At 26.9% G+C, this 15,915-nt stretch overlaps 1 protein-coding gene and 1 long non-coding RNA gene across 9 annotated transcripts in view; one reads left to right on the forward strand and one right to left on the reverse strand.

Annotated features, from left to right (window-relative positions):
• LOC142327440 (polynucleotide 5'-hydroxyl-kinase NOL9-like) overlaps positions 1-7,164 on the reverse strand; it is a 45,691-nt gene extending 38,527 nt beyond the window's left edge. For 3 of the 7 annotated variants that reach the window (XM_075370518.1, XM_075370524.1, XM_075370520.1), the window contains exons 1-2: positions 6,937-7,164; positions 5,089-5,176 (exon numbers count right to left, since the gene is read on the reverse strand). The gene's annotated coding sequence lies outside the window, so the exon portion shown is untranslated. Of the gene's footprint in view, positions 1-4,850; positions 4,965-5,088; positions 5,177-6,936 lie in introns of all 7 variants that reach the window. The other 4 variants (XM_075370521.1, XM_075370519.1, XM_075370522.1 and 1 more) reach the window with 3 other exon arrangements.
• A 248-nt stretch (positions 7,165-7,412) lies between these two features.
• LOC142327443 (uncharacterized) overlaps positions 7,413-15,915 on the forward strand; it is a 42,638-nt gene continuing 34,135 nt past the window's right edge. For both annotated transcript variants that reach the window (XR_012756990.1, XR_012756991.1), the window contains exon 1: positions 7,413-7,689. This is a non-coding gene — a long non-coding RNA (uncharacterized LOC142327443). The remainder of the gene's footprint in view (positions 7,690-15,915) is intronic.

Here is a 15,915-nt window from a genome sequence, read left to right on the forward strand (position 1 = left end):
TTACATTTATAACTTTTTACTTATGGTTTTTTATTATTTTAATCATCTGCTTGATATTTAACTTCCAAGCCTTAAATACTTGCAGTTTTCTTAAATAAAAAATTGCCTTTTGAACTAATGACCTTAATGAACCTTAGTCAACAATCCCTTACAAAGCAAAAGCATTGCTTTATAACAGAAGGAAATGTGTTAACGTTTTGCTTTATACAATAGTTTCTGCCATAATGTAACGCATATAAAGTAGTTTAATTGGAAAGAGTTACCAGTTGGTATACTACCAAATTCCATTGGTATACAAAGTGAAGATGACATCAATTGTCAGACTGAATATCATCTTAATTTCAATAATGTTCAGTATTTAAAGGCAACAGGAAATCATTCTACTCTTTCCTTTTCCTACTATCTCTTGTACAGAATGTTTCATTTCTGATTATGATTACACCATTCAGGTATAGTTGTACTCAAAAAACAAACTGAATGCAATCATGCAAGTTTGCTTACAATTACTAAAGTTATAGGACTAACATTTAGGTAAAATGAAATCCTCTACAACCTTTAGTTCATGACCTGTCTCAACTCATTTCTCTACAAAGTAAATAATTAAAATATTTTATGTCAAGAATAACTTCTTTAAATATTCATTTATAAAGCACTTTGATTTAAACCGAGAGATTTTTCATTTCATTACAATAATTCTAATTTATTTAAACTATGACAAAAAACAAGTTTATGTTATTTAAGACAACCTCTGTAACGAAATAATCAGATCTACAAAATTCTATTTTTTATTTGTAAATTAAATATTCATAAACAAACTGTACAGAGTAATTACACTCATGTCCTTACAAGTGACATAATAAAGGAATAACTTTATCAATGGAAGTGCATCCACTGGAAATATACATCTATGTAAACCACCAGTCTAATCTTTTCATGGGAGGCTAATTAATCTCTTGTGGAAAAGCAGTTTTTGATGCAATATATATTTAAACTAATGAATGCACAGTCATCGATCAATTATGTGCTTTCACCTGGTTAAAAGAACGCTGATCTCAAATCCACTTCCTAAAAGGGATCCTGAGCTTTCTTTCATTTAAATTGAGGGGGAGGTTGGTTAAACAGTTTGTAGTTTGGATAAAAATAAATTCTAAACAGTTAAGTGAATGAATATACTAAATCATAAAAGAATTAAAATAATGAACTTACAATTACATAAACTACAACTACATACACTTATCTGAAATAAATATGAATGAAGATCAAATCAAACGATTCTGTTACTTAAATTTTTTATTTGAAGGAAATATAATTTTTTGTAATTTGTCATGTATTATCTCAACTGTTCGTTTAATAGACAGAGAATATTGATGAAAAAATGAATGGCAGTTTCTTTAACGTGTGTTATCAAACAATAAACAAAAAACATTTCTTTTCTTCCAATATCAAAATAAAATTATTTTTAATTACTACATTCAGTATTTTATGTTAATTATAATACTTAATGTTAAATTAAAAAAAAAAAATTAAGGGAGTAAAATATGCACGATGAATGTTTAAAAAAACACTTATTAACTTGTGCACATTAAAAGTTTCATTCTTCCTTAGTTTTTCCTTCCAGCCACAAAATAAATTCAAATTGTTTCATCAGATTATATCACAATTAAACTATTTAAATATACTTCCTTACTTCAATTATTATTAAAATAAATTTCAAACTAAAAAACACTCAAAAATTATTTACAAAGAATGTTATTTGAAATCTAAAACTAAATGTACACTAAAAAAGATAATATGATAAAATAATAATATATAAAAAACAATACTTACAAAATGCTAGCAATAAGTATTTCTTCCAGTGCTTGTAAAATAAAACATTTCTTAAACGATGTAAAATATATTTTAGCTTGGAGGATTACAAAGGAAATGAATTTTCTAACTTTATAGATAGAGTAGACGATTAAAGATTTCTTGTTTTTTTCATTTGTTTCAACATGTAACATCTCCAATGAGCACCTCCATTTTTACTTATGAACCTAATTTACAGTAAGATCCTTCATTTCTTTTCTAACTAAACCTATCATTGCATCCCTATAATAGTTCCATTAAACATTCATATCTAAGAATTTAAGATTTATATCTCACCAGAAAATTTAAGAACCAACCGGTATCTATAACTATATAGGCATTCTTATGTCTGCGATTTGCAGAAATTTTAATACAATATATTTAATTTTAATCTTATATGTTTTGATTCATGTTTCATATATAATGACAAAGACGAGTACAATTTTCATATTGCTCAATTCTGTACTTAATTGCTGTAACATGCTTGGAAATTTTTACATCACCACCATTATAAAATATACCTATTTTAAATACCAGTAGAGGTTCTCTTTTGATTTATAAGTGTTGTTTATTTGTTTTTAATTATTATTTTATCATTATCTTTCTTTTATTTTTATTAGGCATTAACTTTTTTATATACTAATTCCTCATTATCTATTATTGATAAATGTTTAAAAACTGAAATGGTCATCTAGGTTAGATCTTACATAACATTTTTGCAAGCTTTTAAACATTTTTTAGTTTATATTTAATTTTTTATTTTAAAAATAAAACTGAGTTTTTTATTTTTAAAACTTTTATTATTAATGTTTTTATTTATAGATGAATCAATGCAACTTTAGATGAATTAATGTACCTTTTCTTTAAAGATTTAGTATACAATTTCTTCTCATTTTCATTTAAGATCGGCAAGCTCTTCCTATCTGTGATCTCAAAGATAACAATATAAGTATGAAAGGGTAGGCTATTTAAGAGATGGTAAAAAAAATTTTATGCAATTTAAAGCCAGAAAATATTTACTAATGTATTATCAATTATTTATTAAAAAATTCTATTATGAGTGTATTTTTTGATGAGTAAAAACATTTTTGTCTTTTATCCTTAACCAGCCAAAAGATGATCTAAAATTGAAAACTTTATTGTAAAAATCCATTGTCAATATTTTTTAATATCAGAAATACTTTGAAATCATATGTTTCAATACCGAGAGCTATTTTTCCCCTTTAGCTTGTTTCATAATTTTGAAAAATGTAGTTTGTTGACTGTCAAATAAATTATGACTGTTGTGAAAAACTCATTACTGTAGCTTCTACTACATTGTAGTCATTTAGTGACAACTATTATACTACATAGGTTTGCTATTATGCTCAGAAAAATTAACAGGAAAATACAGTTGACAATACTGTTAGAAACAAAATCATTAACAATAAAATATTACTATTAATATGTTGTTCAGTATACACATACTGTATAATTAAATAACTATTCTTTAATTTTGCATAACAAAAAACACAAGTCAAATTTTAGTTTTTGTGTTAGCACAATTATTATTTTTTGTTTTTAGTATTATTTTTTATTATTTGTTTTTTAGTACAACAAATTAAAGATCGTTTAAAAAAAGTAAAATTGAAATATATCTATATGTAATTGTTTTTTTCTTGTTAAAAACTTGGTTACAGTAATTGTTGTTCCTTCAATTTCTCAGATCTTAGCAGATGCTAAAAAATCATTTTTTTCTCCTGCAATAACAGTTTCAGTTTCCTCTTCTTCTAATTATAATGGGTATATCTGCAGTTCCCTTGACCGATTCAAATTTTGTACAACTATAACACAACTCAACGATTGAAAGACAAATTTTGATCATAAATCTTTGGTGATCATGACTGATATCTGTATGAATGAGAGGATTATCATCCTGAGATTTTTTTTAATTTTCATGGAAAGTGGTTAGATCTTCTTTTGAAAGGTTTTCTGTAGCTCAAGAACAGAAAAGTAAAGGTAGGTCTTTTACTCTAGCAATAATACTCATTGAATGATTCAAAATGGTACCAATTTTCTCAGTGTGGCGTTGTTTAGTCAAACAGATAAACAATATTCGGCAGAGAACAAAAAAGACAGGTCTGATGTTTTTAAATGGCTTCTCATGTAGCACCAGATAGCTTGTGCAGGATATTTGTTTTTACCAGTTTTGAGTATAGTATATAAAATAAACTTGTTTCTCTTATTTGTAACTTTATTGATTCATGTAAATAATAAGACAGTGCATCAATAATTCATTTTAGAAATCGCTACACTTAATTCCATACTGTAATAAATCTCAGAAAAAATGAAATACTTGCTTTCTTTCTAAAACTAATGATCTTTTTAAATCCTAAAATATTTGAGTAACTGGATGAATAAAGTTATTCTACTTTCCAAATGCATTTTGAGAAGTTTGCTTTATATGATTAGAATCTATTTGAATTATATCAACAAATAACTTTGTACTAAAACTGATATACACTGATAAGCTGGGTGGAATATCTTCCATAATAAGATAACAATTTCAGATCTTATTTATGGTTAATTTTTCACCCAACAATTAAAAAAAGTAGATTTACCTATAATGTTTCCCAAAGATGTTTACATTTTCTACTAGAAAAATTCATTCACATAAGTTAAGATTACTGATATACTACACTGCAAAATTTATAAGATGACCCAAATCATCTAGAGTAATTAAAAATTAGTTGCATCACAAAAGATGAAATGAGGAATGCAATATACATGGATATAGATCACTACAATTTTTTTTAAATACAAGCTGATAAAAATTATCTATATTTTCTAGATTCTATATCCAGAATAAGAAAAAACTAGCAATTTGAATCTGATTCATGAAAATATGTGGTTATGTTTGTAAAACTTATAGTAAGTAAATTTCTACATAATTATCCAGATTTGGCCTTGTAAAGGTTCATCTGGACGATTGGTGTTTCACTGTATGCAGAATCTAATATCCTTACCACTTCATTTTCAACTTCTAAATTTTCTAATTTAATCAAGTTGGTCTCTTCAATTGCTAAACGATCTTTATCGATATCAAGTAGTTCCTCTTCCAGCTGTAATAAATCTACTTGCTGTAATATAAAAACAAAAAAATGAATGTAACAAAATAAACTATACATCTTTTTTAGTAAAATTAAAAATCTCCCTACATTTATTGAATTTTCATCAATATTTAAAAATAATAAATGTACTTACTAGTCTAAAAAAATAGATTGTTCTATTAAATATTACTTTTTTTAAAAGATGACATCTAAAGTAGACACCTGCATAGTGAAAAATCATACTGTAAAAAGAAATTGTATAAAAGTATTAATATCATTCTCATAACAAACTAATCAAAAATTAAATTAACTATATATAAAAATATTATATGTCCAACTTCACTAATAAACCTACTTGTATAAGAACTAATGAAATCCTCTAAAAGAATTATAACAAATAAAAATACTAACTATAAAAACAATCAAACAAAGTGAAGAATTAAGCTATTAAAAATTGTATGATAAATTTGATACGATAACAACAAACAAAAATTATTATTTTTCACTAAATTTTAATTAATAAAAAAAATGAAAGATTAAATAAAAAGTAATATTTTAAAGAAAAAATAAAACTGAAGCAAAGTTTTAGTATCGGCACACCAAGAAGCCTAATGCAAAAAAAAGTTATGAATTTATATTTATTTTTTTTTTTAAAGAAAGTAAATAAATATCAGTTTGTTAGATTCACAAAATTAAAAAATACAAAATAATAAACCTTTTTATTTAGTTTTAAAACTTACTGAACCTCAAACTAAACTGTTGTGCTGTGAATTATATAGAGTTTATAACAGAAATTTAATTTATTCATAAAAGTTATTTTTTTTTATAAACACATGATTACACGTTCTATAGAACACACATTTACATCACATGTATTATTTGTAATACATGTGATAAACCACAGATAATAAAAAACTGCTCAGACAGTGAAAATTGTTAAAAGATTAGAGCAGTATCACAAAATACAACAATAATAATAAGCAAAAAATAATAATAAAGTGTCTGATTATATTAATACATAAAATAATAAAACTATATGAAAATAAATAAGCAGATCAATATTAATGAAAAATTATTTTCCTTCATGTTTCTATCATTCTTCATAACTGGTTGAAAATGATGGTGAATATTGAATTCACCATATTAATACAATATTAATGTACACATATTAATGTAAGGTTTTTATTGAAAAAACCTTACATTAATATTTGTGTTATTGTAAATACATTAGAACTCAAAAATAATATTTCATCATAAAAAGGTATTTGGAAATTTAATTTCCGTTTAATGTTAATGAATAGGACATATCTCGAAACCAATGGAATTTGATAAAAGTTGTTTCAACCACCTTATAATACAAAAACATGATTGTGTTACCCGGTTTAAACAATTTTAGAGAGCTGAAGAAACGTTAAATTATACAGCATCAATCTTCAATTATTCCACAATTAAATTAAGTTAATGAAAGTACCCTCTTTGTATAGCAATTGTTTTTGATATGAATTGTTGCAATATTTCCAATGAAAAAGATACTAGTGTGTATGCTGACAGTAAGAGCTCTAAATTTAGCCTAAACAGTGCATTAATAATGAATTACTAAAATAAAATATCAGCTGATAAAATAGGCTAGCTGAATATTCAAATTTATTTACTTTTTATGTTAAGAAATCATTAAGAAAATGTCAGCTGTTGACTGAATTGTAACAACTTAATACTTTAACAGGTAAGAAGAGCAATTCTTTTAATTATAAGCATAATGAAGAAGAATCAATGTTTGAGTCTGAACACCTACAGTCTATAGCGACTAGGATTTCTTTAAATATGTTAATGATGCAGGAGAAGATGTGTCCAGTGGTCCTAATAATTAACAGTAATTGAAGTATTGTGTTAGGTTACATGAACAATCTGGTCTGATTTAAGGTGGATTTGTTCTATTTTTAGTAGTATCTCTGACACTTATTTTAATCTACATTAAAATAATATATATATAAAAAATTCTTACCTCGACCAACAACAAGGGTAATCTATCTAAAATAAACGTATAACCATATATATCCGCTGGATGGAAAGATGGCCGCTGGATCCATAGCTTCGTTCTGTTACGCACGTAATTCACTGTCTCTCCCCATCCCTTCCACAACTAATGTTTATAGCTTGGAAGGTTTATTCTATGTAAATGTTGAATGTCAAATACGCAACGCAGTAAATTACCTGATGCCGATTTTGCCAGGCAAGGTGTCAAGGGGGAGGTAAAACTCAGAACTTAATTGGCAACATGGCACCTGTCAATACCTAATGTTAGAATTATTTCTTATATAAGCTTCCTATTAAGATTCTCCGTATATTAAGAGAGGGGGAGAATGCAGAGACTCTCTCCCCTCGTTTGACTCTCGTTCTCTTGGCTCGTGTCGAAATTCATCAAACTGCGTGTGTCAAAATGTGTGTTAGGATGATGAAAAACTATATTTGTTTATATTATTAGCTGTTTCCATTATATTCAGCGATGTAGAAAAAATAAACAAATCTTACATAATAATAATAATATTAGCTTACATTTTATTTCTGGTAATTTATTAATCTATTAAAAGTGTTGTTAACGAATAACGTTGTCATACAGTAAATAATGTTTTATTTCTCTTCTGTAAGTGTTTTAAAAATTTTCTGTAATGTTTTAAAAATCGTATCAAATTTTGATTATTTGTATTTTACGTGAATCTAGACAACCGTTTAGAAAATAATTCTACGTGTAAACTAGGTAAGTTCTTTCAAATAATAATATTTTGTAATAAGAAAAATGGTACACAAATAATGTGATTATTGGTTAACTTATGGGAATTTAATGAACTAAACGTTTTGCACATTTTGTTTTGGCAAAAATCATTTTTTTAGATTAGTCAAATATATTTTTATTCTTGTTATTTTAATTAAAATTAAGTATCTGTACTTAATTTTTATAAAGTAATCTGTTACTTTATAAAAATATGTAACTAAAATAATTTGCTTTCAAGTAAGTCCCGATATATTAGAACAGGGAGTTTGGTGAATATTTTGTATACTAAACGTTTTATTTACGTATTTCTATTTAAAAGTTAATTATTTCGGGTATCAATATTCTAATAAAGTTCTGTTTTTTTGTTTAGATTTCTGTTAATAACAAAACCTTTTGCCTGTGTCTACATTTGGTGATTAATAAATTAGCTATCTATTTTAGAAACATAAATTTCCTTCGTTGTTTAGTATGAAATACTTTACAAATATTTTCTCACTTTTCTTTGAAACCTACATTGATATGTTCTGCAGATCAAAACGGTCGGTTTTTATGTTAGATGGTCAGACTTATTAACTTTTTTCGACAAAAATTTAGCCAAAAGTTTTGTTCTGATTTTTTTTTATTTTTTATTAGCCGTGATAACTTACAATTGTACAACATAAAAGGGTAATGATGAATGAGGCTTTCAGTTATTTAATTTTACCTAATATTCAATTTATATATATAATTACAACCGAGCACATAAACGTGACGATTGCACATTTATATAAAATTACATTCGTGTGCGCGGTTTTATAATTTTTTTTTTACCAAATATTTTTTAGTAAAAAAATATTTATTACATCCTTACGAGTGATACGTAAGGATGTAATGATATGATTTCACTATTTCTAAATTTATCCAACTTAGCCGACAACCCACTTCTACAATGCAAATACGCGCGTGCGCGCTCACACGCACTCACACACACACACAATCAAACAAAAACACACACACAGTGGAGAAACAGAATAGATTTATTTGTTCCGTTTTACAACGAAGGGAATTTTTGTTTAGCTTTTATTCATAATTAATTCATATAACAATTGAATTGCACAATAAAACTATGCATATTTTACGGATAAATTAAACACGGAAGTCCGGGTAATTGAGAACCGGATTAGTAAAATAACTAAGTGTTATAGTAATTGTATCGTTTAATTTTTTGTAGCACGGTGATCCGAGCGGTAACGTAATCGTATATTCATTTAGACCAACACGGTGGGTTAATTTTAAAACGGTTGTATTAAAACTTATTTGGTTACTGATCTAGGTTAAAGTTTTCAGTATTTGGACTACACCTTTTTCCGCAGGTGCAATTATCAAAAGGCACGTTCTTAACTGCTTTATTTGAACAGAAGTAAAAAATTGTACATTGCAAGTAAAAATAATTTTTAAAAATTGAAATAAAGTTAAAAATTAAACATTTATATATTTATAAATTCTGTATCATAGCGATCATTAGAAAATAAATATTCACAGTCATTATAACATCTTGAAAGTAGCAGACACGAATTCATAATTTGGAGAAATATTTAAATAAACTCAAATAAATTTTGTAACATTGGATAAAGGTGTATGATTATTTTATATTTTGGATACCGGATGTAAAATTAGACGATTATCTTTTCTGTTTATATAAGTTATTTCTTTTAACGAATAATATTTTTGAAAAAAAAACTTATTTTACAAATTAATTCTTTTACATATAGATACACGAAATTTCTTAATTTTTCTAAGTCGACAAAATCATTTACGTATTACGTAATTCCATAAAATTATCTTCAATTATATAACTGTTTTATGAAACTAATAATATTTGTACAAACAATTTTTTATATTTTTCTCCATCATAGCATCTAAATTGGTAGTAAAAAATTTAACAATCGAACCGAGACCGTTAACAATTCCTCTTTTATTTACTTAATTACTTGCCAAGACTATTTTTAACTTTTCATTTATTAACATTTTTGTACGAATAATACTTCTATCTCTAGACTTACGACTATTTTTACTTACATTATAGAATTTATAATTAAAAGTTACGATTAACAAAATTTAATACATATTCAGAAATATTATTCAAATTTTATAAACGATTTAAAACTTTATCTATAATAATGTTCGGTAGAGGCTTCTAATTTGGCTAAATCCAATTCTATCGGGATCATTTACGAATTAATTTCAGCCGCTCCAGGATGAATTCATTTAGGAACAGGACCTGCAAGAGAATTCAAATACCGATTAGTTTCTGTATTCGGAAGATTTTTCTGTTGTATCTGTTTAACCTTTCGAGGTCGTTAAATGTATTTTGATTTTTTTATTATACGTCGTTCATCTATTTCTGCTGTTTTTCACTGAACTTACTTTTCCTTCGTCCTATCTATTTTTCGCTTTACTTCGTATTTGGAGAGTCTTGATATAAACATCAGGTGGGATATCCAGTAAATCTTTATTTATATTTATTTTTCCTTGAATTTTTAATTTTTATTTTTTTCATTAGTTTCCTTTACTTGTTTATGCAATTTTTTCACCTTTTCTTTACGATCGCTAATGTAATCGTTTATTACCTGCCGCTGTATATCAGCTTCTAATAATGAAGTCGGGTTATGTCCGTAAAATTTTCCAACCGTTTTAATTTGGTAACAGAATAAACGCTACTGTTATACGCAATAACTGCATATTTTATTTTATTTTTAAGACTTTCGTTTTTTTACTTCTTGTCGGTTGTTAAAGATTCTAATATGTTCGATTAGCGTAGACTGAAATCTTTCACGTTGACGATGGATGTTGTGTTTGTAAAATATATTTTAATTTTATATATCCGCATTAATTTTTTAATTATTGAACTCGGTGTCGTTATTAGAAATAATTTTTTCAGGCATTTTATAACGAGTTAATTAATTTAATAATTTATCAGCTGCTTCGGTCGATTGTGATATTTCAATCCGTTATACTTGTGTATACCTAAAATACTACCTAAATTGACAAAATCTTTTGTTTTAAAAAAAAAACGCTGTCGATATGAAGTACTTTCAGTGGTTTAGGTGTTGGAATATAATTCATTTCTAAACTTAAAGGAATTCTTTCACGATTTGTTTTTAAACGAATTTCACTGTACAATTTTAGATATGTATTTTTAAATGCGAGGTATAATATTAGCGGATCTAAAACGATCAAAAATCGTTTTAGATCGAACGGGAAAAACCTTTTTCGACATAAAACACGTCTTAAAAACTATTAAATGAATTTATTTAAATATGTCATTTTTCTTATCTTAGTTAACGTAGACGCTACCGTTAAAATATAAATTTTTTATTATTGTTTGAAGATAAAGTTTTTTTAAATTTCATGGAATTTTTTTGTGTTGCCATAGCAACAGCTATTATATTGTCTTCCACCTACGGTTATTTAAAGTAATTTGTACGGTTGAACTGCTCAGTATTTCGTATAGTTTATTGTTTAATTACTATTTGGAATTATTTTGTATTAAGTTTGTTACTTCTTATTTTTTTCTTAGTATGATCCGTAATGTTTTATAAAATTTTGATTGTGTATTAAATTATTACGTATATATATATTTATATATATATATAATGTATACTGTATATTTACTTCTTTTTTTTTGTGAGGTACTGGGGCATTATGGATTTTAGATTTGGCAAATGTGATTTTTTTCTTATATTTATGCTTTTTTATATACCATTCGTTTAATTGTTATTCTGCATAATAATGACGTTTATTTGTTTCTGCTAAAATTTGTAATAACGGAAATATTATATTTCATATTTTACTTTCTGTTTCATGCGGAAGACTGTTAAAATAATTGGACCGATATCGTTTTAAATTACATATTTTACATTCGTATGTAAAACTATAGATTTTGTGGTTTTAACCAGAAATATTTTGTCATAATCAAGAATAATAGTTTTCTAGAAGCCTCCTCTTTGTGGATGGATCTATAAACTTTTTTATGGACTATCGATGTTACAATTTTTCATTTCTGTAGTTAACAGGTGAGAACTTAGAGAAAATTTGCGACTTCTCTTCTCATCTCTTTTTCTACCCGACTGTGCGCTCCACGAAACTCTTTTAACATAATAAAATTCTGAAGATCGTAAAAATTATTCGTACTGTTGTAAAAAGTTTTTTTATATGTATGTTTGTTCGGTTATAGTATAATTTTCTTAATCAGAATTGTTGAGGAATTAATCGCATTAATTTTTTAATTATTTACTTTTAAAAAAAAATTAATATCCTTCATTTATTACGGCGAGTTAATTAAACTCCTTGAATTAAATGTTTAATTTCAACACTAAGAAAACTACGCGCTTTCTATTCGTGTTAAAATAATTTTATTTGCGATTAAGTATAGGAGATTCTTTGAAGTTTGAATTATTTTTGCCCCGAAGTAAATCTACTGTGTTTTGAAGGGTTGGGTGCGCGTGTGTATATGTATATATTATTTTTACTTAATTTTTTTTGTTAACTACTGGGGGGATTAACGATTCTAACTTTCGTAAGTGGGTTTTTTCTCTTTTATATATAATTTTTTTCAATACCATTCGTTTAAATATCTCAAAAAAATAAATAAACAGATTCTCAGTTCGACTTCGACTGTCTTCCCTGGTAGAAAAGTATTTTTTGGGGAAAGTTAAAAGAAAAATTGTTTGAAAGTAATAATAAATATTTCCTCATTTTATGACAATCTTTTTTACAGTTTACTACAAGTTAATCGACTACGTGTAGAAATATTATTTTTATTTTAAACGGAACGCTCGCTTCACTTTTACATTTGTTGAGAATGGCCTACGGATCATTTTATTTGAAGTACTGCTCATATTACACATAAAAATGATAAAGCTTTTAAAAAATTGATTAACACTTAAAAAACTAATAAAAAAATCTCCGCCAAATAAACAATTTGCAAAAGTTTCTGAATCAGCCGAACTTAAGAGGACTTATAATAACTTAGCCTATTATAAAAACGATTAACGAGTGATACATAAGGATGTAATGTGTGCGCGCTCACACACACACAGTGAGAGAGAGATTTATTTTTTATTAATACTATCAAAAAGTAATGTGTGAAGTTTATTCTATATCCACCACCGACAATTGTTTAGCCAGGTTTCATACATTAAAAAAAAATTAACAGGTCTTGAATTTAATTCTTGTCTTACAACGATCTTTTCAATAATTCCAATCGAAATAATGGCCACAAAGGATTTAAAAAAATAAATGCATCGGTGATGAAAACGTTTGCAATGTTAATTTTATATTTTTGGTTCGTTATAATTTTATAAAATATATGGGATGCATTTAAGTTGTAACTGTGTAACCTTGAACGGTTGTATGTAGTCGAAGTTTGGAAGGGTGGTCCCCCTTCTTCACTTCACCGTCATACAACGTACTAGGTTGCTAGGAAACCGATCGGTTTCCTAGCAACCAGTGTTGCCAGACTTACAAATACACATTGCCTGATAGACAGCGGTCAAAGACCTTGTTATTATGTCTTCCGCGCTACTAAAACAAATATTCAATTAACGCGTCAAAATGCATCTATTAACAAACTTGTTTCGACAGCATATCAACGTTCAATTATTTTTATTTTTTTTTTAGCATGTTAAAAATACAAAGACTGACTGGGATTCGACACCTTTATTTTAAAACGGATTATTTTTATAAACACAAGGGTCAACATTGTATTAATCTTTCATATTATACGTATTTTAAAGTTTATGTAATTTAACATTACATATTGTGTAGGGGGCTGATGATGATCGTAAAATAATAATAATAATAATGAAAATTATTTTATATTGAAACGGTTTTTTATACTTTTATTTGTTCGGTCAAGAGTTTTGTATATACATAAAATTATTGATGAACAAGTATAGAACTGTAAGATATATATATAACTGTTTTACTGTAAGATATATATATATATATATATATATATATATATATATATATATATATATATATATATATAACTAACTATTTAATAACTATTTTGGTCCACTATATATATATATATATATATATATAGTGTCTAAAACTGTTTTTTATAATTACACTGCCGCTTGTGCTAAAAAAAATCAGTTAAAACTCTGACAGTAGTTAAAACAAAGACGCAAACGCTATTGTATGTAACCAATTCAAGGACAAGTATATAAAAAAACTACGTAACAGAAAGGGTCGTACATGCCACTGTTCGTGTCGGCAAGACAGAGGATGTAAAAAACTGGCCATCGTTAAATATTTGCTTTGTTTTTGTTTGTAAAAGCGTTTGTTTAAATCAAAGTTTATGTATTTAAAATAAAGTAACAAAATAATCTGAATTATGTTGCTAAATTTTTTTTTAACTAAAATTTTTAATTTATCGACTTTAAATATTTTTTATTTATAAATATTTATATGAACAGTAAAGGAAAACCACAACTGATATTTTTTTATTACGATTAAATTTATAAAATGTTTTTGTGTTTTGGTCAAAATGGATTTTACAGCAGTTAAAATGAATATAACGATTTTAAAAACCGTTTTTGTTTATAAATCGGGTAAATTTAACGTTTAAATGCAATTTTCATTTATATTTTCTCTTAAATTCACAGTTCAATAAGAACGAATCCAGTGTGTACTGCACTATTTTCAAAACTAAGTGACTTATTATGTTAATAGAAAATAATTTAAAGAAAAAAGTTAATTAACTTTATTTTAAATAAAGTTAGATTTAGCAATAAAAATGCATCTTGCATTCCTATTTTAATAAAAAATATTCAATTATAGATTAGGAAAAAATATAACATCGTATACGAATTAATTAACAAACACTGATTTCAACTAATTTCGTAGCGATGAAAAATTTGAATTACAATTTTTTTGTTGTCTTCAGTCATTTGACTGGTTTGATGCAGCTCTCCAAGATTCCCTATCGAGTGCTAGTCGTTTCATTTCAGTATACCCTCTACATCCCTAAAAATTTGTTTTACGTATTCCAAACGTGGCCTGCCTACACAATTTTTTACTTCTACCTGTCCTTCCAATATTAAAGCGACTATTCCAGGATGCCTTAGTATGTGGCCTATAAGTCTGTCTCTTCTTTTAACTATGTTTTTCCAAATGCTTCTTTCTTCATCTATTTGCCGCAATGCCTCTTCGTTTGTCGCTTTATCCACCCGTCTGATTTTTAACATTCTCCTATAGCACCGCATTTCAAAAGCTTCTAATCTTTTCTTCTCAGATACTCCGATCGTTCAAGTTTCACTTCCATATAAAGCGACATTCCAAACATATACTTGCAAAAATCTTTTCCTGACATTTAAATTAATTTTTGATGTAAACAAATTATATTTCTCACTGAAGGCTCGTTTCGCTTGTGCTATTCGGCATTTTATATCGCTCCTGGTTCGTCCATCTTTAGTAATTCTACTTCGCAAATAACAAAATGCTTCTACCTCCATAATATTTTCTCCTCCTATTTTCACATTCAGCGGTCCATCTTTGTTATTTCTACTACATTTCATTACTTTTGTTTTGTTCTTGTTTATTTTCACGCGATAGTTCTTGCGTAGGACTTCATCTATGCCGTTCATTGTTTCTTCTAAATCCTTTTTACTCTCGGCTAGAATTACTATATCATCAGCAAATCGTGGCGTCTTTATCTTTTCACCTTGTACTGTTACTCCGAATCTAAATTGTTCTTTAACATCATTAACTGCTAGTTCCATGTAAAGATTAAAAAGTAACGGAGATAGGGAACATCCTTGTCGGACTCCCTCTCTTATTACGGCTTCTTTCTTATGTTCTTCAATTATTACTGTTGCTGTTTGGTTCCTGTACATGTTAGCAATTGTTCTTCTATCTCTGTATTTGAACCCTAATTTTTTTAAAATGCTGAACATTTTATTACAGTCTACGTTATCGATGCCTTTTCTAGGTCTATAAACGCCATGTATGTAGGTTTGTTTTTCTTTACTCTTTCTTCTACTATTAATCTGAGCGCTAAAATTGCGTCCCTTGTCCCTCCTATACTTTTCCTGAAACCAAATTGGTCTTCTCCTAACACTTCTTCCACTCTCCTCTCAATTCTTCTGTATAGAATTGTAGTTAAGATTTTTGATGCACGACTAGTTAAACTAATTGTTCTGTATTCTTCACATTTATCTG

The sequence above is a fragment of the Lycorma delicatula genome, chromosome 7 (genome assembly GCF_047948215.1).
Source record: "Lycorma delicatula isolate Av1 chromosome 7, ASM4794821v1, whole genome shotgun sequence".
Classification (NCBI taxonomy): domain Eukaryota; kingdom Metazoa; phylum Arthropoda; class Insecta; order Hemiptera; family Fulgoridae; genus Lycorma; species Lycorma delicatula.